Source organism: Rhineura floridana, chromosome 1 (assembly GCF_030035675.1).
Source record: "Rhineura floridana isolate rRhiFlo1 chromosome 1, rRhiFlo1.hap2, whole genome shotgun sequence".
Taxonomy (NCBI): domain Eukaryota; kingdom Metazoa; phylum Chordata; class Lepidosauria; order Squamata; family Rhineuridae; genus Rhineura; species Rhineura floridana.
Genome location: NC_084480.1, coordinates 80765388 through 80792500, shown reverse-complemented (window position 1 = coordinate 80792500; position 27113 = coordinate 80765388). Strand labels below are relative to the sequence as shown.

At 42.3% G+C, this 27113-nt stretch overlaps 1 protein-coding gene across 4 annotated transcripts in view; it reads right to left on the bottom strand.

Moving 5' to 3' along the window:
- SNCAIP (synuclein alpha interacting protein) overlaps nucleotides 1-6130 on the bottom strand; it is a 161919-nt gene extending 155789 nt beyond the window's left edge. For all 4 annotated transcript variants that reach the window (XM_061624847.1, XM_061624835.1, XM_061624826.1 and 1 more), the window contains exon 1: nucleotides 5789-6130. The gene's annotated coding sequence lies outside the window, so the exon portion shown is untranslated. The remainder of the gene's footprint in view (nucleotides 1-5788) is intronic.
- Nucleotides 6131-27113: the final 20983 nt, after the last annotated feature.

Genomic DNA, 27113 nt, shown 5'->3' with positions numbered 1-27113 from the left:
CACACCTGCTGTTTATGACAATAGTAATAATGGACAGAACTAAGTTCCTCTTACTTGTTTTAATTACTTGATGGTTTGCCATGCCAATTCTGAACTATTTCGAGGGTTTTTACTTCCGTTTTTAATGCTATTTTACGGTACTGCATGTACCTTGCTGCATAGTTCATGTGATTTTTTAAAACGGCACAAACACATAATTCCATTTTGCACTATTAAACTGTATTTCTCAGAGCTCATTCTTCTGTTGTGGCTCTGTGAAAATTGCTTGAATGATTCTGAGTGGCAATGGATCCAATCAACAGGCCTATGGCGCATAAGAGACACAGGATAAGTAACCCTAATCACAAAGAATCTCCATGCCATTGCTAACTGCTACTAGTTTGCTGACTGGATTGTTCTATGTGGTAAGAGTTCTCATACTTTATAGCTGCCACATAGACCCAATGATCTATATCAATTTCAGTATGTTAGGCAGAATGTAAGGATCAATCCTCATACATAAAAGCTAAAAATAGCAACAAGGCTAACCCCCTTTTTCACCACCTTACACCTTTTAAACGTGGAGGGAACATTGCACAATTGTTGCTAACATGTAATGTAGCAGTTGGAGAATCAGCCTAGTAACCACATGAATAGGCCTTAAGTCACATTTATGAGAGAATTCATTTTATTATTATTTGTTACATCTGTATCTTGGTTTTCTTCCAAGAAGCTCAGTATATTGTTTAATATTGATAAATAGCCATGTGTTGTAGGTAAGACTGAGAGATAAACTTTATGTTCATGTTCAGCATTATGCTCATGTTCAGCAAACTGGTGTACAGTGGGGCAACAGGTGGTGGGGCACAGTAGGATTGTGACTGCCCCACTCCTGACCTCCACACAATTTTGGTAACACCCAACATATCCACATCAGGTACAACAGGATTCCAGAAGTGGCTTGCCAGTTGGAACAGAACCGTTACACTAGCTTCCTGGCAGATGGATTACTATTACTTACTGGCAAGAAAAGGAGGAGGGGCAAGGTGGCAGGGTGGGTTAGCATGGTGCAAACACACCTAGTGATGTGAAAGCCTCGAAAACTGGAAAAATTAAAAAAAAACCACATTTTTTTCCTGAATGTTTTGGGGGGGGGTTTCTGGGCCTTCACATCTCTAAATGCACCAGTGGTGTCAACCTGGTGCTCCTGGTAGTGCATTTGCACTGCACCAACCTCTCTGCAGCTTTGCCCTTCTCCTTTCTGGTAAGAAACAGCAACTCACCTGCTGAGAAGCTAGTGTATCAGCTCTACCTCACCCAACAATGATTCTGCAGGATTCTTATCCTTCAAACTCAGGAATTAAGACTGGGGTGATATCTAACTAAACAATTCCATTAGTGCAGGCACTTTCAGCTACGCAATGTAACTTTTTATTCCTCTCTTCTCCCTGTGCGCACCCTCTAAATCTGCTCCGGAGGGTTGGGTAAAACCCTAGAACATATTTAGGGGGAATGCAAGAGGGTGGAGAGGGAGAGGAAGTTCTATTTTGCAGCCAAAAACACTTGCACAATGTATCCTGCTCTGGGTAGTATTGACTGTACATTGAGCATATACACATATAACTCGGTGTGCAAAAATGCAGTGTAGATCTTGCACCAAAAACATGGAGTCCAGGGTGAGAAAGACCAACACAATCCCTTTGCCTCAGTTTGGCTTTACCCAGTTTTCTAAACTTCTGCTTAAGGCTATAGTGACTTGCCCATTGATTATTATTACTTATTTAAAATATTTCTATCCCACTCTTCTACTCTAAAATAGGGCACCCATACATAATAAAAATATACCCAAAACATTAAAATAGATAAAAATACATAAAATCAGTTAAGAAAATGAGGGGAGTGATATTACAGGAGACGAAAAAGTTAAAACTACAAAAGGTGGGGGGATAAAATCAGTTTCAGGCTATATCTTCAGTCTTTCCCAAAGGCTATCTGGAACAAGATGGTTTTCAGAAGTTTCTGGAACACTGTCAGGGAGAGAGCCAGAGGGGGCTTCCTGGGGTAGGGTATTCCAGAGCTTGTGGTCCATGTCCTGCATGCCTGCCAGTCTAACATCTTTCATTCCAGGCACACAGAGGAGACCAGAACCAGCTGATCTTAAATCACAGGCAGGTACATTTGAGTGTAAGCGGTCCCTCAGGTACATTAGTCCAAGGCTGTTTAGGGCTTTAAGGGTCAGAATCAGCACTTTGAATTGGACCCAGAAACAAATTGGGAGCCAGCAGAGTTGATAAAGCAAAGGAGTGATACAATCCCTGTGCTGGGATCCAGTTAACATTCTGGCTGCTGCATGTTGAACCAAATGCGATTTACGAACTGTTTTCAAAGGCAGCCCCACATAGAGTGTGCTACAGTTATCACCCCAAAGTCACCAATGCATGTGTCACTGTGGCCATGTCACTGTGTTCCAGGAACAGGCACAGCTGGTAGATGAGTTTGAGTTGACCAAAAGACTCCTGAAACTGCAGTCACCTGATATCCAAGAAGCAGGGCAGGATCCAAGAGTACTCTCAAACTATAGACCTCCTCCTTCAAGGGGAGTGTGACCCTGTCCAGAACAAATAGCAGCCCTATCCCTGGCGCAACGTTTCCGTTGACCAGCAACACTTCTGTCTTGTCTGAATTAAGTTTCAGTTTGTTAGCCGACATCTAGCCCTTCACAGCCTCCAGACACCGGTTTAGGATGAGCACTCCCTCCCTGCAATCAGGAGAGAGTTGTATGTCATCAGCATATTGATGACATTGCAGTCCAAATCTCCAGATGACCTCTCCAGTGGTTTCATATAGATGTTAAAAGAACATGGGAGACAGAATGAAACTCTGCAGGATGCTTTAGGCCAGCAGCCAGGGGGTCGAGCAGTACTCTCCCAGCACCACTTTCTGGGACCTGTCTCCCAGGTAGGACTGGAGCCACTGTAAAACGGTGCCTCCCCCTCCCATCCCAGCTAGACAGCCCAGAAGGACAGATTGCATGACCAATGGTATTGAAAGCTGCCAAGAGGTCCAGCAGCACCAACAGGGATGCACTCCCCCTGTCTGATGCCTGGCATAGGTCATCAAGCAGGGTGACTAGGGCAATCTCTGTCCCATGACTAGGCCTGAAACCTGGTTGGAAAGGGTCTAGATAATTTGATTTATCCAAGAAAACTTGAGAGCTGAGCGGCCACTACCTTCACAATCACCTTGCCCCCAAAGGGAAAATTGGAGCCTGGGCGGAAGTTGTTAATATCTGCAGGATCACCAGACTGCAATGGATCATGCAGTCCAGCACCCTACACCACACCAAGCTTCTATAAAGCCAGCAACTACTGAACATCAGACAAGAGTGTGCTACTAGCAGAACAAGAGAATAAACAATAAGCATATAATATCAATGATGCATTATACAGATCAGAGTACTGCATGAATCAAACAGTTATTCAGTAAAACAATCTAAATAAACTAGGTAACTCAAGTAAGTGAGGCATGCTACATGCTAGAGGAATGTAAGAAAGCCCTCTGACTGCTGGCCAAACTGATATAAAAATCCTTCTGATTCCAAATATGCAATAATTTAGAATTTTAAACCTTAAACATGAATAAAACCTCAGTCAAACCAAGGACTAATTGTGTGTACTCAAATTTTATTCATGATTAATTGGGAATAGTTCTCTTTTCTGGCCTGTAATGACAGTCACAAATGCTGATTAGAATACTTCTCAACCATATGGCTCAACCATTTTTTGGAAAACATAGGCTGTTGACTATACTGTTTAAGTATGGCAAGATGGCAGAAGTGTATAAAATGACAACTAATCTTTTGTACACGGCCTTGAGTACATGCTTTAAGTGTATTTATTTATTATTTATTAAATTTATATCCTTCCCTTCCTCCCAGAAGGAGCCCAGGGCAGAGCCCAGGACATTTCATATCCAATGTCTGTCATGTCTATGTGGCATAAAGGTGTCTCCCTGTTTCCTAACTCATTTCAGCATTCATTATTAATTCCTTAATGTGTCTAGGACTTTTTACTCCAATGGAAACACACAAGCAAAATTATGAAGCACTGAGCTCCTAGATTAGGAGTCATGGATTAAACTGGAATCTAAAAAAGTAGTGCTTCATTGAGTACAACTCAGTCACACGCTGTCTCATAGAAGTCAATGGGTAATGTGCACCAGACTATAGCTGAGGTTTTCTGCCAATATATTGTTACAAATAATGACAGGAGAAAACCTATTTCCAATTCTCTTTTTAATTCTGACGTGTGTTAACTGAATTTACGCAGCATGGGAATTCATTGGCTCAGAACAGAAAGATATTTGCTATGCTTCATATTTCAAAGAGAAATGGAAATAAAATGAATTTTACAGTGGCACTTTAGAGATCTGGCATCTTGTATACAGTCAAAATTTTACTAATAAAGCCATCCACATCTAGCCCAGATCTCATTAAGAAAATGCTAAACTGGGCTGCCTTCTCTTTTATTCTTTAGAAACCTGAACATTCCTATTCTCTGATGGCTACCTGTCAACCACAGGCTGATTAGGTTTTTGTTGCTCACTTCAAAAACTCAGCAAGCAGAAAACAACAGCAGGTCTCTGGCATCCCCCTCACCAGTTATTCTCAAGCAAGCAAAATGTACAACAGGAAAAAACAATTATATTTGAGGGTTTTGCTCAAGTAACATTGAAAATTGTAAACAATTGTTATTTCTCAAGACTATTTCTTCACTGCACATGGAGTTCAGCAAAGAATGCTAGTATTTCCTGTGGAAACTAAGGTTTCCCCCCTCAGTAACCCACTAATGTTTACTTTTATATATGTATTTTTAAAAATAGATACAACATGGCATTTTGACAATCACCCACAACAAAGTGTTTGCCCTGCTCAAAAAAAAAATCACCACTAACTTAGAGAGGAAACTAAGAGGAGAGAAAACATTTCAGCAGAGGCTACAAGAACTAACTCAAAGAGGCTCTTAAGCGCCACAGAACCGTGCCCTGGAGATGTCAAGAGGAGAGTTAAAACCAGGGAGGTGGGAAGAAGTGAGCATTTCCACCTCTGATTTTTTATACTTCACCGATCTCCCTCTCCTCTTTCTCTCAGAGTGCTGCTTGTTTCTAGATGTTATTTGATACACAAGCATTCAAAGCTGTTTCAGAACCTTTTCTTGCAGAGTGGATGACTGTGTGATCCTTCGGTACGTTGTAATTAAATATACAGACACACACACACCCTCTCTCTCACACACACACCTCTCCATCCCCTTGTTTTATTTATGCAAGGCTTTCCTGCTGTATGTGGTGTCAGTCCCATTATGGGTATCGAATTTTATTCAGCGCTTTCCTTGTTGGCAGGAAACCGCTCCACGAGCAGAAAGCTTCACAGAAAGAAGACGGCAGGGTGCAAAAAGAGAAGGCAAAACCAGCACAGAAAGGCAAGCAACAAGAGGCACCAGCGGCCGAGAGCTGCTGCTGCTTCTGGCGTGAGCCTCCCTCTCTTCAAAGAGCCCTCAGCTGCAGCGTTACTATAGAGACATCACCGCTAAGCCCTTTCCCGTTAGGGCGAGCCTCTCCCACAGACCATGAGACGGGAAGGAGGAGAAAGTCCCAAGTAAGCCCTGCTCGTTTCGGCGCCTTCTCTGTCTCCTCCAAAATACAGACAGCTGCAGGGGACTGGAGCCTCAATACAAACTTGTGGCAGCCGCAAGCGGCTTCCCGCGGTTGAGGTCTCGCTCTTCTTCCCTCAGGTGGAACTTGCACTCACCCGGCCAGGGCTCTCTGGTCTCTCCTCGCCGCGGCGCTCCAGCCTCCCGCCTCCTCTGCTGCTGCTGTCTGGCTCTAGCAGAACGCGGCCCGGGCGGGCTTGGGGACGCGAGCGCCGGCTTCTAAGCTGCTTGCGTCACAATAAAGCTGAGGCCATTCCCCACGCCGGGAATTGGGGGGCTGGGGGGGAGAGAGAAGGGAGGGGTTGCCACGTGACTTCAAAGGAAGGCCCTGAGGGGGGTGGAGGGCAGGCACGGGGAGGTGGTGAGGGTGATAGCGGTGGTGGTGAAGTGGACGCGCTCGCTCCTTCACCTCTCAGAGCTTCTTGAGCTTCCCCCCTCGGCCAGCCCTTGATGCTGAAATAGCCCCTTCAAGCCCCCTCCCCCGGCCGCCCCTCACCGGCCACGCGCTCCCAGCCTCTCCAGCTCATTCGTCTAGCTCTCGCTTTTCTCTCCCCCCTCCCAATTCCCCCACACACGTTCTCCCTCTCTCCCCCCCTTCTCCTTTTTCTTTCTTTCACCAGTTCTTCTGCTTTTGTTTGACACGCATTCCTTTGCTCTCCTTTTCTTCATTCTCCCGCGTCTGTATATTTCAGGCCTCTCTCCCCCCACATTTTTCTCTGACACACTTTCCCTGTTTGCGCATCTGACACACTTTCATCTTTGTTTCTTTTCCTTATCCTTCCCTGCTCTGTTCACATATATCCCCCCTCTTTTCTACCTATTTTTGCTTTCTTTACTTTCCACCCTCTCCATTCCAATTTGTCATTTGATTTTTCTCTTTCTCTCCATCACCGTTTTTGTTGATCAGCTGGTTGTACACCCTTCTTTTCCCCTACCCCCCTTCCCCTGTTGGGTCACCAAAGAGAAGCTTCGCCAGATTAAAATCTATAGAAACTTGGCATGTTTATTGATCATATTTATTTGTTCTGTTTGAAGGACCTGTTGGGATCTGAAATAAAGGATCAACAATTATATCCCATGAAGCTACACAGTCCAAAAAAAGAGGTAGCCCTTTAAAACAGAAGGCATAAACCTCAAACTTAATTAGCCAGCTAGTAGAATTGCCTCTGTTTTAATTAAGGTCTTCCAAGAGTTGACAGAAGTGACCAAAGCTGGCTTCAGCAGTTAGGAACCGACTGTTTTGGCCAATGTCCAAGATACCCTTCTGGGGGAATATGAATTGTTTTACAGTGTTATGGATTAGGGATCCTTCCACATGGCACTATCCTAGAGTAACTTGCCAATGGTTCCACATAGGCTGTCCCAGCGGCGTCACTAGCGGGAGTGCGGGGGGTGCGGACCTCCAGCGTGCGCCCTCCCAGGGGCATTGACCGGGGTGGCTGGTCGCGCATGCGCGCACTCACCACACGCTCCAGGCTGATGGTGGAAGGCCCGTCCAGGCTTCACCGCCAGCGAGCGGGCGCCTGCTTTCGGTGCGTACCGAACCAGGTGCCAGGGGGCAGCGGCATCACTAGCGGGAATGCGGGGGGGTGCAGCTGTGGGTGTCACCCCCCTCATGGTGTCACCCGGGTGCAATCCGCACCCCCTGCATCCCAGTAGTGACACCCCTGGTCTGTCCACATGGGTCTCAAGCAGTAAAGTCAGCAAAATTTGCTCTTGTGCTGCACCCAGACTATCCAACAAGTTGCCATGTTGCTTGCAGTCTTTCTCTCATGGTCTACTGCAATGATAATGCAGCTGCAGAAAGTGTAGAGAAAAGCATTATAGAATAAGTTCCTGTCTCACACTGCCTTTTACCTTCCAATTTCTTGCTGAGTAGTCCACAAAGAGGATGGAGAGTTCTTCCATTAGTTTCTGCATCCTCTCCTGCCTATTTGTTCCATGTTCTCCTGAGAAGTGTGGTCTATGCTGAAAGGAGTCAATACTGCACAATACCACCCTGCAGTCTATTGATGACCCACAATATAGCATAAGCAGCAAAGCCCTGCTTATGATTCCTCTAGTTAGAACTCCAGTCTAGTAATAAAAAAAAAATTCATTATCAGCTTAGCAGATCTGCAGCAACCAATTATAATCTGAAAGCTCATGTATCTGTTGCTCATGAACCTTGGAATTCAGATTCTAATGTCTTCAAAGCCCTGCCCCCAGTACTTTGTTTACTGGCCACTGGCTGGAAGGCTCTCTGTGGCATTGCAACCATAAACCAGAGCTGAAGAATCTGTGGCACTTGAGATGTTCAAGTGCAACTCCCATCATCCTCAGATGACCAAGTCCAACACTCAAAGGGCTGCAGGTTCCACATCCCTGCACTAAACCAATGGCAAGCAGAAGGGCAAGTCTTTTTATTTGTTTGTTTATAAAAGTATGTACCACTCTCTTACAAAATACCAGGGTGGTGTACAGCAACATAAAAACATTTTATAACAATACAAACAGAGCTTGGAAAAGTTACTTTTTTGAACTACAACTCCCATCAACCCCAGCCAGCATGGTCACTGGGTTGGGCTGATGGGAGTTGTAGTTCAAAAAAAGTAACTTTTCCAAGCTCTGAATACAAAGCAATAATTACAATGACTGGCTAGTGATTTTTTTTAAAAAAAGAGCTGTATAGGCCTTTTGGCACAAAAAAGTCTCCAAGAGATGCCTGAAAGTCAAAAGTGAGAATGTCTGCTGAATCTCTGCCGGAAAGTGTTCCATGGCATGGGACCAGCAACACTAAATGCCCAAATTCTAGTTGAGACTAGTCTGGCTTCTATAACATGACATTCCTCCGGATAATCTCAGTGGCTAACTTGGGATATAATGGCTCAGACAGTCCTTAAGGTATCCTGGGCCCAAGTTATTCAAGACTTTGTATATCAATGCAAGAACCTTGAACCTGGCCTGGTATGCATTATGTCCTTAGAGTGGACCATCAGCAAATGGCATTAAGAGAGCTGGAGCAGGCAGAGAAGTCAAAAGAGAAAGAGAAGATTGCAAGAGTCAAGAGGTCAAACAAAAATAGTTGGAAAACAACTGATTAATAAGCTCTTCCCTATAAAAACTCAAGGAATAATAACATGGTCTCTATGTGCCATGTTTTATTGCTACTGACTAGTAAAGCTACTCTTCCATAAACTATTGATAACACAATTCAAATGGATATATTGATTGCCATGTTTTTGGTTGTTTGACTTCTGTTTCCAGGTTGGTGCCAAATATATTTTCCATGCAAAGGAACTGGCCTTTGAAAATCTGGCAGCCTCATATCAAGGACAAAACTTCCATGGGGTTTTAATACAACTGAATTCTTAGCCTTTTCAAAACTTCTCTGTGTAACTTGGAAAATGGTGGCCTCAGAAGGGGAGAAGCTGGCTCCAGCATCTCTTATGCTTCGAGAACATAAAGGGTTAATAAGACTTTTGTGCAAAGCAATACATGTTTTCTTTGCCAGATCAGATCATAAATAAAAGGAGTTCATTTCCAGCTGCAATTCATGAGTAGATGAGGATGATACTGCTTTGTTTGTTTCCAAATAAATATTGACTCTTTTGTTTATTTAGTACAGATTATCTAGTACATTACTAGTGAATGTTTTAATGAGGTCATTTAAGGTGAGGGCAGACAGAATAAATACATGGAGAAAACATCTCTCTCTCCTCTCCATCCTCTGCTTACCCCATTATAGTTAATGGCAAAACTTCCACTAACTTTACTGGTTCATATTCAGCCATAAATCTCAGGATTGAGAGATTTGTTCTTCAGATTTAGTTATTCTGTCAAATATACTTTGTCAAAGATAGCTTGTTTGTTCAGAGTCCAGTTACTGAAAGGACAGATACAATCTGTTGGGGCCTGGGGAGGCCCAGCCCATGGAGTTACCAGTTACCATGGAGAAAAACTGAGGCTAAGCTACCGATAATGCTTGAAGACATTTATGCAAACTTATTTTGCTCTTATTTGTATGTGATGTCCAAAGCTTGTAAAATCTTGAAAAAATTGTGGAGCCAATGAGAACATAATAAGCAACATTCTAAACAGTTTGTTTATGGCCCAGTGCCTAGGGCAGAGAAAAGAAGAGAGTTGCTTGTATAAGAAACTCTGTGACTTGTAGTTGGGGGGACAGAACATCAGGAACTAAAACTCCCAGAGTTTCTTAGTTCCAGTGCAGGTATGCCCTATGCAGTGGAAGGAGGAACCAACAAGCACCTACTAGACCTTTAGGTTTGTGCCTTAAAGTGAACTAAAGTGCTCTGTTGCCCTAGTGCAAAAGAATCCACTTTTTAAAAAGGACTTTTTGAGGTTTGGAAAGTGTCAGAGAGATGCATTGAAAAGTGTGGAATGAATAAATAGATGATTAATGGGAATATATGTAAATATCCTACAGACAAAGATGAATGCTTGTTGTCATATAACCTGCTCGTAAACAAATCAGAACAAATGCTCCATTAAGACCAATCATAGGCTGTGAACACACTAGTCGCCAGAGCAAAGCATTTAATTAGCCATACCTAAGGTGAACAGGTTGATCTGCCGATCACTTGTGAAATCTCTTTGAAGCAGATTTTTTTTATAAAAAAATGCACTCAAGCTGATCCCACTAGGTTTAACAGTAAAAATGGATAGGCTTTGACTAGCATTGTGTGCCCCTGTTTTCAGAAGAGAGAGGTGGATATGCACTGGAACCAGCAGAACAATGTGTTTCTACCTATAGTCTAACCACCGGGTAAGTTTTGTGCAAGCAAATCAGGATGAATGCTGAATAAATATGCTATCTGAGGAGCCCAGGGCCTCTGGCAGCAGGAGAGAGGAACTAGTATTACAACAATCAGGGACTGATATCCCAGGAAGAGTGGGATCCAGTGCTGCTGCTGTTAGATGATGCAGAACATATGAAAACATAGGAGAACTGACACTAGATCTTAGGGACAAGGAAGAGTATCTAAAGGTTATTTTTCAGTGCACATTTACATACATACATGCCATACTGCCTTGGCTGGCTATGAATTAGGCAAGTTGGAAACATAAGGCACCTAATTACCTTCTGTTCCCTTTGTTTAAAGAACACTAATTTCTGCACCTTTTCTCAAGCAATGGGGTGGAGGGGGGAATTGTTACCAGTTTGATATGGCCCAATAAATTACGCTTGGGAACACAGGTAAAATTATGAAAGAAGAATAAAGTCTTTATCCTATATATTTAATACTAACCCTCCATCCAAATTAGGAAGGCTGCTACCAGGGAGCATAGTCAAAACCTTGTAGCCTAGTAGAATTCTGAAAAGCTTTCTAAAAATAAATATAAAAGTAGATATGCAAGCTTCACAGTTGCCCACATTTCAGTGTATGTAATACATATGTGCTAATGGGTCAGAAACCAGCAGGAACCACCTAAGGCTAAATCTGAGCAAGTGCTCACCAGAACCTAGCCTTGGAAAAGGTTTCTGGTGCCAGAGCATAGGCCCTTGAACAGACAAATTAATAATAAAGGATAGCTTTGATGATGTGTCAAGTGCCATGCTTTGTAACCACAACCAATCCCACACACAGTGGTAAGGAACTTTTAAGTCATGCTTGAGCCAGGATACTTCTCAGTTTAGAAATTAAGAATTGGCACAGAATGTATTTTCAGGAAGAAAAGTGATACATTCTTCTGGGAGGTCTTAGATTCCTTCTGTTGTACAACTGGTGCTATGTTTTTTTCCCAGTCACTTAAGCCAAACAACAAGAAGCCACGCTGTCTAGCACACTTACCTTATATCAGTTATGTGGGAGCGAATATATTAGCCAATACTAAATAGACATGGCATAATCAATAACTATACTCTGCTGTCTGCAGCAAATTATTATCTCACCCGCCATTTTCTGATTATAGCTGATTGTGGTGAAAGTATATATGGGAAGGATGAGGAACCTACAGCCTGAGGACCACATGTGACCCTCAGTCTAATTTCATGTGGATGTAGGAGCCCACAGAGAGAGAAGGAGAAAAACACTGGGGCAAGGGGAGCCCAAATATTTATTTCTTTATTTGTTTATTACTTTTATTTATTACATTTGTATACCGCCCCACAGCCAAAGTTCTCTGGGCGGTTTACAGCAATTAAAAACAATAAAAACAAATATACAAATTTTAAAATACAAAAAACAATTTAAAAACACAATTAAAAATAAATAAAAACAATTTAAAATGGATGGAATGACGGCAGAAGGATGGGAAAAAGCCCTCTGCAAGGGATCAGTTCAGGCCTTTGGCAAGTGCAGTTCATTATTTGTCCCTCCCCCAACAGCTTGCTGGATGGGGTAGGGTGGTGTCAGAAAGAGGGAGAGAGAAAGGGGGGGGGGCTGCAGAAAGAAAGAGAGAAGAGGTGGTCCTTCCCATCACTGGCATGCAGTCTCCAACAAATTGTACCCAAGAAAATGTGGCCCTCAACAGAAAAAAAGGTTGCCCACACAGTAGTGCAGTCAGGACAGGACTTTGGGGCAGAAGGCCAGAAGCCCTCTCTAAGCAGAATAAGGAGGAAGGTCCCCAACACAGTTGGCTTGCCACAGTTGAAGTAAGTAAACTGCTGCACATGACCATTTAAACCACCAGTGGATAACCTGTGGTCCTCCAGATGTTGCTGGATTCCAACTCACATCAGTCCTATCCAGTATGATCAAGGATCAAGTGAGTTGTTGTGCAGCAACATCTGGAGAGACACAGGTTCTTCATTTTTGATTTAAAGTTCCCTTCATAAGATTATTAAATTCAGAGTCTAAAATAACCTAACTACACCACTGTGCCTATTCTACTATATAGCATGCCCCTGTCTGGTGTATGGCATGTCAAGTACGCATGTGGTAGAATTGTATGCATTTGTATAAAACAATAACATGATAATACAAGAGTATGTGTCTGTATCACAGTTCTGAAAAGATGGGTGTTCTCAGTATCCAGTGGTTAGACTGGGATAACTAATGTATGTATTCTTGGAGACTGTTTTCTCAGCATAGGGGTAGCTAAACTATATAATAAAATGAACACGACTTAGCAGTTGGGGCTTTTCAGTCATGGAGCATATGTGATTAGGTTGCATTATACAATGCCAGTTGGAAGTTGAAGAACAAATGTGCTTTAAGAACATAACATAAGAACATAAGAAAAGCCTGCTGGATCAGGCCAGTGGCCCATCTAGTCCAGCATCCTGTTCTCACAGTGGCCAACCACGTGCCTGGGGGAAGCCCGCAAGCAGGACCCGAGTGCAAGAACACTCTCCCCTCCTGAGGCTTCCGGCAACTGGTTTTCAGAAGCATGCTGCCTCTGACTAGGGTGGCAGAGCACAGCCATCACGGCTAGTAGCCATTGATAGCCCTGTCCTCCATGAATTTGTCTAATCTTCTTTTAAAGCCATCCAAGCTGGTGGCCATTACTGCATCTTGTGGGAGCAAATTCCATAGTTTAACTATGCGCTGAGTAAAGAAGTACTTCTTTTTGTCTGTCCTGAATCTTCCAACATTCAGCTTCTTTGAATGTCCACGAGTTCTAGTATTATGAGAGAGGGAGAAGAACTTTTCTCTATCCACTTTCTCAATGCCATGCATAATTTTATACACTTCTATCATGTCTCCTCTGACCCGCCTTTTCTCTAAACTAAAAAGCCCCAAATGCTGCAACCTTTCCTCGTAAGGGAGTCGCTCCATCCCCTTGATCATTCTGGTTGCCCTCTTCTGAACCTTTTCCAACTCTATAATATCCTTTTTGAGATGAGGCGACCAGAACTGTACACAGTATTCCAAATGCGGCCGCACCATAGATTTATACAACGGCATTATGATATCGGCTGTTTTATTTTCAATACCTTTCCTAATTATCGCTAGCATGGAATTTGCCTTTTTCACAGCTGCCGCACACTGGGTCGACATTTTCATCGTGCTGTCCACTACAACCCCGAGGTCTCTCTCCTGGTCGGTCACCGCCAGTTCAGACCCCATGAGCGTATATGTGAAATTCAGATTTTTTGCTCCAATATGCATAATTTTACACTTGTTTATATTGAATTGCATTTGCCATTTTTCTGCCCAAAGATCTCATGAGTCCGATTGGCAGTAGTCCTTTTCCGTTTCTGAAAACATATGAAATAACAGTACAGTAAAATGTATATGGAATACACATGATGCCTCATTACATCTCCAAGTAGCTCTTGGCTATGATATGACATACAAAACTGAAAGAGAGGTGCAACATTATAATATGAAAACATCTCTCCCACCATGTTTCAAAACAATTTAACTTTTCTGAGGAGTGACACTGGATCACGCCACAATTCAATTCAAAGATGTCTGGGAGCCAGATAAAATGCCTTAAAAGAAAATAAATATAATGATACCAAATCGATCTATCTGGGACTAGAGTTATTAGACATGGGAGGCATAAGGTCAGATCCAGACTAAGGTTGTAATCCTCACCATATCTACTCAGAAGGAAGTCTTATGAATTCAATGGAGCTTACTCCCAGGTGAATGGGGTTAGGATTGCAGCCATAGCCATGCTCAGAGTAGACTCATTGAAATCAATGGGACAAGTGAGCCATGGCCACAAATCTTGACCTACCCATAGGTTTCCTTGGGTGATTTTGAGCAAAATTGCTCTTTCACAACATCAGGACTGCATCTGTTAAATGGCTATGGTCATCCCTCACCTTCAGGATTTGGTATGAAGATAGGGGAAATATATTGTTCAAGTGAAGTACAATATAAATGATTAAGCATATGTTAGCATTATTTGAAAATAGGAACAAGCAGAGGAGATCCATTGCCTTACTGCCCCATTGTGTTGATTCCCACAGGCATCTGATTGGCTGTTTTTTTTAAAAAACGGGCTGCTCAGTAAGGGTGCTTCTTTCACATGACCAGCATTCACCCTGATTTGTCTGCAGGGAGATTAGGTGATGTCAGCTACTTGATTTGTTTGCAGGGAGATTGTGTCAAAGCAAATGTTATCCTACACTTTCCAGTGCATTCTCCAGTCTATTCCCATATCACAAAAAGTCTGAAAGTTGGTTTGTTGTTTGAGACCACCCAGTCAAATATGATTGTGCAACCTGAATGCCACCTGGAAATAATGACAGTCCGGCAGCACCCTGAGATGGACTTTGGGTCGGATCCATCCAGCAGGACTCTTCTTACATTACACCATTTCATAAAACATTAATTACATAGTTGCGTGCATTAGACTAAAAATACCTGAACATAGTAAACAGAATTCATACACATCTGTTTAAAATAAAGCTATTTTTCTTGGCTTTGTTAGAACCTTGGAAAGCACACATCTTGCTGCTTCCTTCCAGAAGATACAGATGGAATTGGTGGCACCACTGTAATGCATGAAGCACAATTCCATTAAACTAATTTTAACTCTCTTTGTTGGAAAATCATATTTTATTTTATAGCACTGACGGTTACCAGAAGTTAGAAAATGTTACTCTCCAAATTTTCCCAGTATATATTGTGTATTTGTCAAACGTAAGCCAGGTGGTCACTGTACTTAAATCCTGCTTTACTTTCTTTATAACAATAATAAAAATTCTCATAATGGAGTTAGCCTGGTAACTGATCTTATGTCACACTGAAATCACATGGTAATGGGGGGAAATGATTTTTTATATAGTAAGTATTGTTTTGGCTGCACTGAATGGGCTTTTAAAATGTGTTACAGTGTCTCCTCATGTTTTATATTTTAATTTTATCCTCTTTTTTAAAAAAAACATGTTTTCCCAATCTAGACATTACTAGATTTTTTTCCCAGGGAGCGACATGCCCTTTTCTATGCTTGTATTTACATTTTCCTTTGGGGTGGGTGAGGGCTTGTTTTAACATTTCAAAATAGACATAACATATTTTTATTTTATTTTTTGTCTTAGATGAGCAAAGGCTGGTCAGATAATACATGACATGAGCTAAAGTTAATGTTACACATGTAAAATATTTTATAATACAGGTAACTGAAATATTTACCCTACATAGATCCATGTAGCATGGTTATGGGTGCCAACAGGATTTCCTTGGCCTGGCACACTGTATATAACTTGGGCCCCCTCCATTTCCCCGCACCATCCCTGCTATCTGTTGGCAAGAACTGCTGCTTAGTACATATATTGCCAATATATGTGTTTTATATCTGTCCTGTGTGTGTGTATGGAATCTTTCCAACAACCTTGTGAGGTAGGTTAGGCTGAGAGTTGATTCAGTCAAGATGCACAAACTGTGTGTGTGTATGTATGTTGGCAAGCTTGGTATTTTTCTGTAAAATATCAGAACAGTGGAATCTTGCAGTTAAAGCAATTGGGAGGGGCCTGCCTTTATGCATGTTTTCCTCCCTCCCTGCATGGTTTGTGAATATGACATGATATATTTGCACCCTGATAGCAACAATAGACAAAAATACTCAAAGTGTGTGTAGCTTCACAACGCCGGTGACAGAACCAGCTGTCAGCCTAACCTACATCATGGAGTTGTTGCAAAGATAATGGAGGAGGGAGGACCCAGGAAGAAAAGTGAGGTACAAACATATCATGGCATATTCACAAACAATGCAGTGAGGGAGGAAAACATGCATAAACGCAGCCCCCTCCATTGCTTTAACTGCAACATTCCACAGTTTTGATATTTTAAAGCAAAATACCAAGCTTGCCAACACACACACAGAGCATGTGCATCTTGACTGAGTCAACTCTCCGCCTAACCTACCTCACAGGGTTGTTGGAAAGACTCCATACATATACACAGTGAAGATGTAAAATAAGTACAACCCATATAATAGTTTATTGTGTCCTTGAACTTTTTAAAAAAAATATCAGTATTAGTTTCCTGCAAAATAACAGCAGTGACACCTATGTAAACCCTGCCTAATTGCTTAAAAATAGGATTGGAGTGTGGGGGGAGAGGGACAGAGGGAAGGAAGGAGGGAGGGAGATTAACAACACAATTCTATGCTACGTCTACTGAAAAGTTCCACTGCTTTACAGCACAGTTCCAACCATGTTTAGTCAAAGCAAATCCTATTAATTCTTTGGGATTTAATACCAGGCATATGAAATTAGCATTGCAGCTTTACTCCCAGAAAAGTGAGTATAGGATTACGGTTTTCAAAACAGGCTATGATTAGACAAACTGCTCTGTTCAGCAGCCTAGAAAAATTTAAACTTGTATGATTCCTTATATTCAGAAAATTCTAACACATGATAATGGCATCACTAGCTGCATGTACACTTTTTTGTGTTCAAAATTATTTGATAGATAAAATGTAAAATATGCTATTTTTTTGCAAATAATTTTTAAAAACCTGCAGGTACTTTTATTATCATCGTTACTGAAATTGTTTACTGTGCATGCCTACCAACATCCTACTGTGCTGTGTGCAATTCTTTGATCTTCTGTTCTGGACTTTATGCAGGATGTACACAGAGAGAGAAAAGCGGGTGGGCAGCTGCTGCTGAAATCTATTCTCAACTTATCTGATTATTATTATTATTATTATTATTACTAAAGGGACTTTCTGTTGTTAGAAAGAATGAGACTGCATATAACATCATGGTTGGGGTGCTCTAGTAGCTAAGTTGAAACTGCTTTAATTTTCTTTTCCTTTTGCTATATTGATTAAACGTGTAATGCGGCCTCCTATAATATGTTATAGTGTGGAAATAGTTTTTGTGTTGTAATATTTGCTATTTGTTATTTTTTCTATTATGGTTGTACTATTTTGCTTGAAATTGTTTTGTAATTGTTTGCTTTTGTTGCAAGCTATTTCAATTATTGTGTTCTTGCTTCCTTTTTGTAAGTCGCTTTGAGTTCTATTGTTGAAAAAAGCGACTAATAAATACTAGTAATAAATAATAAATAAATAAATAAATAAATTATTACACTTGTATACCGCCCCATAGCCAAAGCTCTCTGGGTGGTTTACTACAATTAAAAACATTAAAAACAAATATACAAATATACAAATTTAAAAACACTTAAAAAAAACAATTTAAAAACACATGCTAAAATGCCTGGGAGAAGAGGAAAGTCTTGACCTGGCGCCGAAAAGATAACAGTGTTGGTGCCAGGTGTACCTCGTCAGGGAGATCATTCCATAATTTGGGGGCCACCACTGAGAAAGCCCTCTCCCTTCTTGCCATTCTCCGAGCTTCCCTCCACCTGGAGGAGGGCCTTTGATGTTGAGCATAGTGTACGGGTAGGTTCGTGTTGGGAGAGGTGTTCCATCAGGTATCGTGGTCCCAAGCCGTGTAAGGCTTTATAAGTTAAAACCAGCACTTTGAATTGAGCTTGGAAACATGCAGGCACCCAATGCCTGTATATGTTCAAACTGTCTGGTCCCTGTTACCAATCTGGCCGCTGCATTTTGCACAAGCTGCCGTTTCCGAATCGTCTTCAAAGGCAGTCCCACGTAGAGTGCATTGCAGTAATCTAACTTGGAGGTTACCAGAGCATGGACAACTGAAGCCAGGTTATCCCTGTCCAGATAGGGGCATAGCTGGGTCACCAACAGAAGTTGGTAGGAGGCACTCCGTGCTACCAAGGCTACCTGAGCCTCAAGCGACAGAGATGGTTCTAGGAGAACCCCCAAGCTACGAACCAGCTCCTTCAGGGGGAGTGCAACCCCATCCAGAACAGGTTGGACATCAACCATCTGGTCAGAAGAACCACCCACTAGCAGCATCTCAGTCTTATCTGGATTGAGCCTCAGTTTATTAGCCCTCATCCAGTCGCAACCAGGCACCAGTTCAGCACATTGACAGCCTCCCCTGATGAAGATGAAAAGAAGAAATAGAGCTGCGTGTCATCAGCATACTGATGGTAGCGCACTCCAAAGCTCCGGATGACTGCACCAGCGGCGTCACTAAGGGGGTGCGGGGGGTGCGGACTGCTCCCGGGTGACACCATGAGACGGGTGACACCCAGAGCCGCCCCGTCGTGGGGCAGGGCACCATTGCCCAGCAAAGGAGCTGAGAAGCGCTCCAGGTCGGCGTTGGAGCAGCCAACTCCTCCTCAGAGGCGGGCGGGCGGGCGGGCAGGCAAGACCGGGAGCAGCGTCGGCGGGTGCACGCAGTGAATCATGTTGGGCAGCTTGGTGTCTGTGACATATCCTGTCTCCACCCCCCAATGCCATATGGGCAGGAAGAAGGGAGTGGGGGAGAAGACAGAGGCATCAGTCATGCTTATCCTGTTGGATTTGTTTTGCAAAGTTTTGGCTGCAAGCCTGAAAATCAGAAAGGGAGTCTGGCTGGCTGCTGGATCGGGCCAGTGGTCCATCTCGGTCAGCATCCTGTTCTCACAGTGGCCAGCCAGATGTCCGTTATGGGAAGCACTTCCTGGGGAGTACACCTCTTTGAGTACAGCGAGACTTGCTTCTGAGTAAACTTGCCCAGGATTGCACAATTTGGTCTGAAATATAAGCCCTCCGGAACGCTTCAAGTTGCAATCCCGTAAACTCACTACCTGGAGAGTAAATCCCATGGAACGTATGGGATTTTCTTTTGAGTAAACCAGCTCAGAAGTGCTCTGTTACAGCTCAGTGCCCATCGGCTCTGCAGGTTTCACAACAGCCCTGCAAAGTGTTCACTTAGGGATGTTTGCAGTTTGCAGGAAATCTCTGGGTCGGCTTGAATCTTTGCCATGACCTCATTAAGTGACCTTAAAGCAACCTCCCTGCACCCTAGCTCAATGCAAGGATCCGGATTAAAGCATCCCTGACAGGTCCCTGTCCAGCTGCCCTCCTGAAGGCCTCCAGGGTTGGAGAGCCCACCACCTCCCCAGTTCATTGGTGCCATTTTCACGTCGCTCTAACAGTTAGGAAGTTTTTCCTGACGTTTAGTTGGAATCTGGCTTCCTGCAACTTGAGCCCATTATTCTGTGTCCTGCACTCTGGGACAATCGAGAAGAGATCCCAACCCACCTTTCAAGTACTTGAAGAATGCTATCATACCTTGTACGGGAGGAGGTCCATGGGGGTGACACCATGAGTTACCGCACTGGGTGACACCAACCCTAGTGACGGCACTGCAGCTCCCATTATCCCTGACCACCAGCTGTATTGCCTGGGGCTGATGAAAGTAGGAATACAACAGTATCTGGAGGGTCATGGGTTTTCCCCACTCCTGCCATGAATGGTTTATAAATGGCAATCCACACCAACCCTTTCTAATTGCAGATGACATGAATTCAAACCAGCACAGCCAGTACAAAGCAAGTCTCATGTTTTAAGAACCGACTCCAAGAAATGTTGAAGCCAAAACCTTGATGGCAAGTGTGAAATGCACTGGAAGGCATTATTCTTATTGTTTTACGGCGCTCTTTCACTGTTGTATTGCAAAGCTGGGCAATGGTTCTATTGTTCTCTGGAAGCATATTTTTGAACTGCATGAAAACTAGTAACTATATATTCTAGTATTAAGAACGCAGAGCATGTTAAGGGGGGAAATGGCTTTGCCAAAATTCGTTCTGAAAGGACTGTGTGCTGATTTGAGCTGAGGTGAAGAAATACTGAGCAAGGTTTATTTTGGAAACATCTGGCTAACGCTGAGCTGGTTAGAAAGCATCTTTGGACAATACATGATTAACACTTGTACATATATGGAGATTAAATAACTGTTTGGGGCATTTGAAATGCATTTGATTAGGTGGGTTTTTGCCTTTTTTGCTTTTTTTAAAAAGGGAATGTTGGTCAGCTGTGTGTGATTAAATGGTTTTGAAAGGAATGCAGGTCAGCTAGAGAACACCATGTCACAAAGAGTGAGGCCTAATTGTAGAATGCTATATGAATGAAAAGAAAACTGATTTTATAATTGTTTATACACACCACGTTTAAATGCTGCCAATTATGCAAATACCTGCCAAGTTTTTTAAAAATATGCTACATGTGCTAATATCTGAATCAGATCCAGCACCTCTGGTTTAGAACCCATGTTTGCACTTCTCAATGGGAATTACCAGAACTGGTATATATAGGGATAATAATTCATTGCTATGCACAATTGAATCTTCATATGAATCATAAGAGGGGCCATATTTATGTACCGTATTCTGCAGCTTTATGTCTTGCTTATAAAAATCCCATGGCTCTATAAAACTCGTACTGCATAGACCCAGATGTAAGCTTTTGCTGACATGCACAATTATAAACTGCACAATTATCACCTTTTTTCCTAATTCACTAAGTATTGGGGGGAAACTACACAGTGGGAATCCCACGATCTATTACTTGCTTATTCAAAATTCTTAGTTATCTGAATTTATTGTGTTTCCCCGGTCATGCTAACCCCATTAAATATCACTCCTACTTCTCCAAACTTTTGATTACCCAAACGCTTGGATGTCACCCAAGCCATTTGGATACATGCAGTTGTTTGCCAAGATCAGCTTTGCAACACATGGAAATTCACTAATAGTGATGCTGAAACTTCAGTGAAGAGAGGAAATTAGGATGGTCTTGATCAGCATACAGTGTGCCATTTTATGAATGTATGCTTGTAAAGTTCAGGGTTTATTATTTTAACAAGAACTGAGCATCTTTGTAGAATTGTGTTCTATATGGAGTCTTGGAATACTACAATAGTATAATGTGCTCCGAGAGCCAGTGTGGTATGAGAGCCAGTGTGGTGTAGTGGTTAAGGTATTGGACTAGGACCTGGGAGACCAGGGTTCGAATCCCCACACAGCCATGAAGCTCACTGGGTGACCTTGGGCCAGTCACTGCCTCTCAGCCTCAGAGGGAGGCAATAGTAAACCCCCTCTGAATACCGCTTACCATGAAAACCCTATTCGTAGGATTGCCATAAGTCGGGACCGACTTGAAGGCAGTCCATCATCGTGATGTGCTCCACTAAGCCAGCACTGACTAAAGTTAGTATGATCTTTCTGCTAAAATACTAGGCATTGGGTTATTCTCTAGAAATTAAATTCCCAATATACATAACCTAAGAATGATTAAGTTAATCGTTTAGATAATAAGAGTGAAAAAACACAAGTGGTATTAACTGTAAATAATAGGATGCAAAGTGTTTTCTATGAATAGGATGTCCACACACTAGAATCTGAGATAGAATAGGCTCCATCATACTTGGAGTTATCACTTTAAGCACAACTTTATAATTGTAGGAAAATGTCTTATATCTAGTGATATAAGACAAATCAATCAGTATTTCAAGAGATAAAATGGATTACCCCTCCTCCCTGCAGCTCTGGCACCCTTCCAAATTTGTTTTGGAGGGTGTCCCAACCACTCTTGGATACCACCCCTAGTTTTTAAGGTACTGCAAGACTCTGTTGTTTTTCTTTTATGTTTATTATGTAGATTGATTTTTTGGTTCCTATAAAACATGTGTTCAATTAATCTAAAAGCTCAGTGAGATATATTCTTCAATAATTTCTACCATATTGTGACTTTGCAGTGACTTTTTGGAAGAGGCCACAATTTTTTTCTTGACCTCCATTTTAATTTCTAAAGGATTATGGAAGGCCCATTTTAACTTACTTTTTCTCTGTGGAAGAATATCCATGAAGAAGGAATAGACACTATTAACCCCATAAGCTATCTTTGGTCCATCCAGACTTTCTCTCATGCAGCCTTGTAGTAATGCAGTGTAGCAAGCACATCACCCATGGACTAGATATTCTAGGGCAGCCTACCCCAAACTGGTCCCTCCAAATATTTTGACCTGCAACTCTCATCAGCCCTAGCTAGCAGAAAAGATGGTGGTTGAAGTCCAAAACTTCCAGAGGGACCCAGGTTGGGGAAGATTATTCTAGAGGGAGGCCCTAACATTGCCTATCACTGCCACAGAGGAATACATGTGAAAAAAAACTCTCTTAATGCATATCTACTCAGCATTCATGAACGGAAGTGGGCAGCAGCCTAGTCTTCTTGCTCGTAGATCCTTCCTGCAAATTCCATGTAGAGTTTGCATTATGGCATAATTTGTGTGCAGGTACATTTTTCCATGAAGAAAAATGTTGCAGTGCACAGGCCAGGAAGGGTTGTAAATTAAACCAAAATTCTTCTCCAGTTTCTTTCTCTGCCCTTTATTTTTGCAGTGCAAACAGAATTCATAACCCAGTTTACATCACCTCATCAAAGCTTATTTAAATAAATGTTTTTTCCTCCAGTTTCAGCATTGTAACATTCAATTTAGAACAGCATGAGGATCTAGGAGTGTATTTACAGACTCCTTGCCATTAGATTAAGAAAACAGAGGCAACAATTCTGATTGAAAAAGACCATTACTCTAAAACTACTAGAAGCTTGAGCCTGAAGTCATTCTTTTTCCTTTACATTACAGCAAACAGTACCATGAAAGCGCTGACAAATAAATCTACTATTCTAGAGTAATGAAGCTGCTGCATCTGAAGAGAGCCAGAAGATTAAACTCCTGAGACTGCAATAAAAATGAATTATATTTTGTACCATGGTCTCTCTTGGCCACACAGGTTTCATTTTTGTGGAATTTTCAATTTACATTATAGTCACGGAATTTGAATGTGATCACCATTCAGGCAATCACTAATCATTGACTCCAAACAGGAGGAATTGTCCAAGTCAAACTGGCAAGGTGAGGCTCAAGATTAGGGGAAATGAAATTAGAAACACTAGGATAATTAATGTGGATTCTGCTGTTATCTATCTGCAGTATACATTATGGATTTTCTACTTGCATTTACCAAGAGATAGGGTGTCTGATGTCTAGGACACTTTTAGATTGTTGCTGTTTTCAGGAGGGATTCAATTACACACGAGCAAATTCAGGTTACACAACTTTATTTACTTAACAAAATTTATATACTGCTTAATTGTAATAAGCCCTCTAAGCAGTTTACAAAAAAATTAAAATTGTCCGTTAAAACAGTTAAGTGAAGAACAAGTCATTAAAAACCTTTAAAATATAGCAAAAATTAACAAGCTAAAATAGATTAAAACATAACAACATCTACGTGTCTGGGTAAGCTTTTCTAAAATGTTTTAAGCAGGCTCTGAAAAGAATATAGTGCAGGTGCATGCCTGATATCAATAGGCAGGAAGTTACAAAGTCTGGGTGCTTCCACACACCTGATTTTTTACAAGAGCGGAACAAGTATTATGTGGCACCGGTAACAGTGCCGGTTCTGCAGATCAAAGTGGTCAAGTGGGCACATACGGGGTAAGGCAATCCCACAAATTAAATTTTATTTAAATAAATTTGATTTGGTGCTCTTCTGCAACAAACCTGCTCCCCCCCATTGAACGTTTTGCAATAAGGAAAACGATGGGAAAATGCACAGGACAGTGTGGGATCATGATTGCTTGACACAATGATGTATAACATCCCCTCAAATAAATCAGAATTAATGCTCAATAAATAGCCAATGTCATCTAAACCCCTGCAAACTTTGTGCAGACAAATCAGGATGAATGCTCTGGAAGTGACCTTAGAGAAAAGAAACAGGAGTCATTACTGGCTATACTTGCAAATAGATATGTGTTTGTAAGAAACAGCAATATTTAGTGACATAGGTTAGTATGTACCATGGCTGTAATCCAGTTATATGTTTTGTGTGTGCTATGTAACAGGATTTTGACTTTCAGACAATAGGACCCTACATGTTGCATTTGGGCAGGCTTTTAAAACTCTTCAAATTTCCACTGAAGTACCTTCAGTTAGTCTAGAAAAAGCTTTGAGATGGTTTTGACATGGTTCCTTCTAGATGTTGTTGGACTTCCAACTCCCATCAGCCCCAGCCCTTATGGACAATGGTGAGGGATGATGTGAATTCTGCTTCCTGACTCCTAACAGAGCAGAGCAGAGCAGAGGGAGCTGTCTCAGTTGGTCTACAGGTGAGGACATATAAGCAAGCCAGCTTTCAGAGAGCAAGCGAACAGAGCAAGTGAACAGGGAGAGCAAACGGGAGTTTGACAAAGGAGTTCGACGGGGAGGACAAGGGGGAAGTCCCTAAAAAAAAAACCAAATTACTCATTCTCCTTGTACAGCATACCACATACCAGTGGGACTCTCAGGTTTACCCTGAAGTAGGACAGGACAAAGCACAGCCCACTCCAAAGCAAGTAGTCAGAAAGAAACAAAAGGTAGAAGAGAGTATGAATGGGAAGGATACTCCAGTGGTTGTGACCTGCAAGGTGTGTGCCATGTTTGTTTTCTTGCCTGAGAAAAACATGGCATACATGTGCAACAAGTGCAAGCTCGTGGCACTGTTGGAAGAAAAGGTGAGAGGCCTGGAACGGCGGGTGGCCACACTGAAGACTATAAGAGAAGATGAAGAGTTCTTAGACAGAACACTGGAACAACAGCAGCAAAGAGAAGTGGAGGTGGAAGAGCAACAGCATGTGGTAGCAGAAGAGGAGACTTTTGGAGAGGAATGTGATGTTCCTATATATTAGTGTATATATGGTAAGTGCTGGTTGTTTAGAGTATACATGGTAAGTAGTGAAAGAGGAGGGGGAGTGAATGGGCAATAGAATGCTTGATGATTGGCTGAATGTTTAAAATGGCTGACAGTATAAATGAAAGGATGACAGGTAAATCTGGGGGAATGTGAGGTGGTAAATTGTGGAATGGGGGGAGAAGAGAAAGAGTGGATTGCCTGGTGGGGTTTGAGAGAGTTGTTTGTCAGTAGAGAGTGAAGAAGGAGGGAGGTGGAGTTCGGATTAGTATTGAGTAAAACCATATGCTTATGTGCCTTAAGAAGAAATCCTATTAATCTTGTTAGTTTTGTTATCTGTAATAAATACTTAATTTGGTTTACCAAAGGCCTGATCCTTGGCTGGGGTTTCACAGACCAGAAGGGAGGGTAAGGTAATGACCAAGGCTGAAGGGGAACTGTAACAAATGGTGGCAGCGGTGAAGAGAATAACAATACCAGTATTCAGAGTCTCTGGGAATACTAGTATTGGGACGTTACTGGTGGTTGCCTAGCAGGGGGATCTGTTGAGATCTGTGCTAGAGCGGATAGGTAAACCATAAGAGAGTGCGGTCCAGACTGGTGGAGTCCCTGGTGGTGCCTAGAGACAGGCAGTAACCACGAGCAGGTAGAAACCTGACAGGGAGAGCCAGGGAAGGACGCATCACACGTGGTGTCAGTAGCAGTGGGATACGAACAACAGAGAATCCAGATACGAATACTAGAGAATCCAGAACAGTGGTGTGGCAAACAGAAATAACAAAACAAGATTTCTTGTGAGAGTGACTGGCAAAGAGTGTGTGGCAAAGAGTGAGTGAACTCAAACACCATGGCTGAATACATAAAAATGAAAAGAGAGGAGCTGGTGGAGAAGTGCATAACATTCAATTTACCTCACGAGGGTAAAGGGGTAGATGAATTGAGGGTAGCACTTATAGGATTTGCAACTGCCCAGCAAAGACAACCTGTCAGGGAAGAGACCCCAGAAGGATATTCAAGCAATCCCGCTTATATAGAGTACTTGAGAGAGAAGTTAAGATGGGAGGCTGAGGAAAAAGACAAGCAGAGGGAGTTGGAAGCTGAGAGATTGAAGATGGAAGCTGAGAGATTGAGGATGGAAGCTGAGGAAAAAGACAAGCAGAGGGAGTTGGAAGCTGAGAGAATGAGATTGGGGTTTGAGGAGAGGGAGAAGCAACGAGCATTGGATGCTGAATTACAAGTAGAAAAGTTAAAATTTGATAAGAGAGAAATTTTACTCTGAGGAGACAAGGAAAGACAGAGATGGAGCAAAAATAAAAATTGCTCCAAAGGACTTTGCTGTCTATGAGCCTGGTCAAGATCCTCAAATTTACCTCAGCACCTTTGAAAAAGCAGCTCAGTTGTGGGGGCTACCTGAAGATAAATACATGCAGTATTTATCAAACCTGATTAAAGGGGAATTGGCTGAGGTATACCAATATTTCCCCTCAGACAGGCCCGTCACCTATGCTGAATTCAAAGAAGCAGTGTTTAAAAGATTCAGACTGGGGCCTGATTATTTTAGAAAGCTTTTCAGAAACTGCCAGATACAGACAGGGAGGTCTTTTGTGGAACTGGGAGCAAAGTTGATGGATATATTTGGAAAGTGGATGAGTAGTGCCAAAGCTCAGTCAGTGGAAGAGGTGAAAAGCCTCATGATACTGGATCAATTATACCATCAGTTACCACCAGAAATAAGGCTCCTGGTCAAAGACCGTTCCCCTACATCTGTGCAGGAGGCCGCAGAGATGGCGGATCACTTCGCCTCCAATAGAACTGGCTGGGTGGGGAAAACATCAAGAGAGTTTAAACCCAGACCATATAGTGCTGGCAGAAGGGATGTGGTACCACAGCGAGTGAGTCCTCCAGTAAAATCTGAAGGGCACAGGACACCCCAGAGTGGATCTGTGTACCCTAAAAGTGAGGAGAAATTATG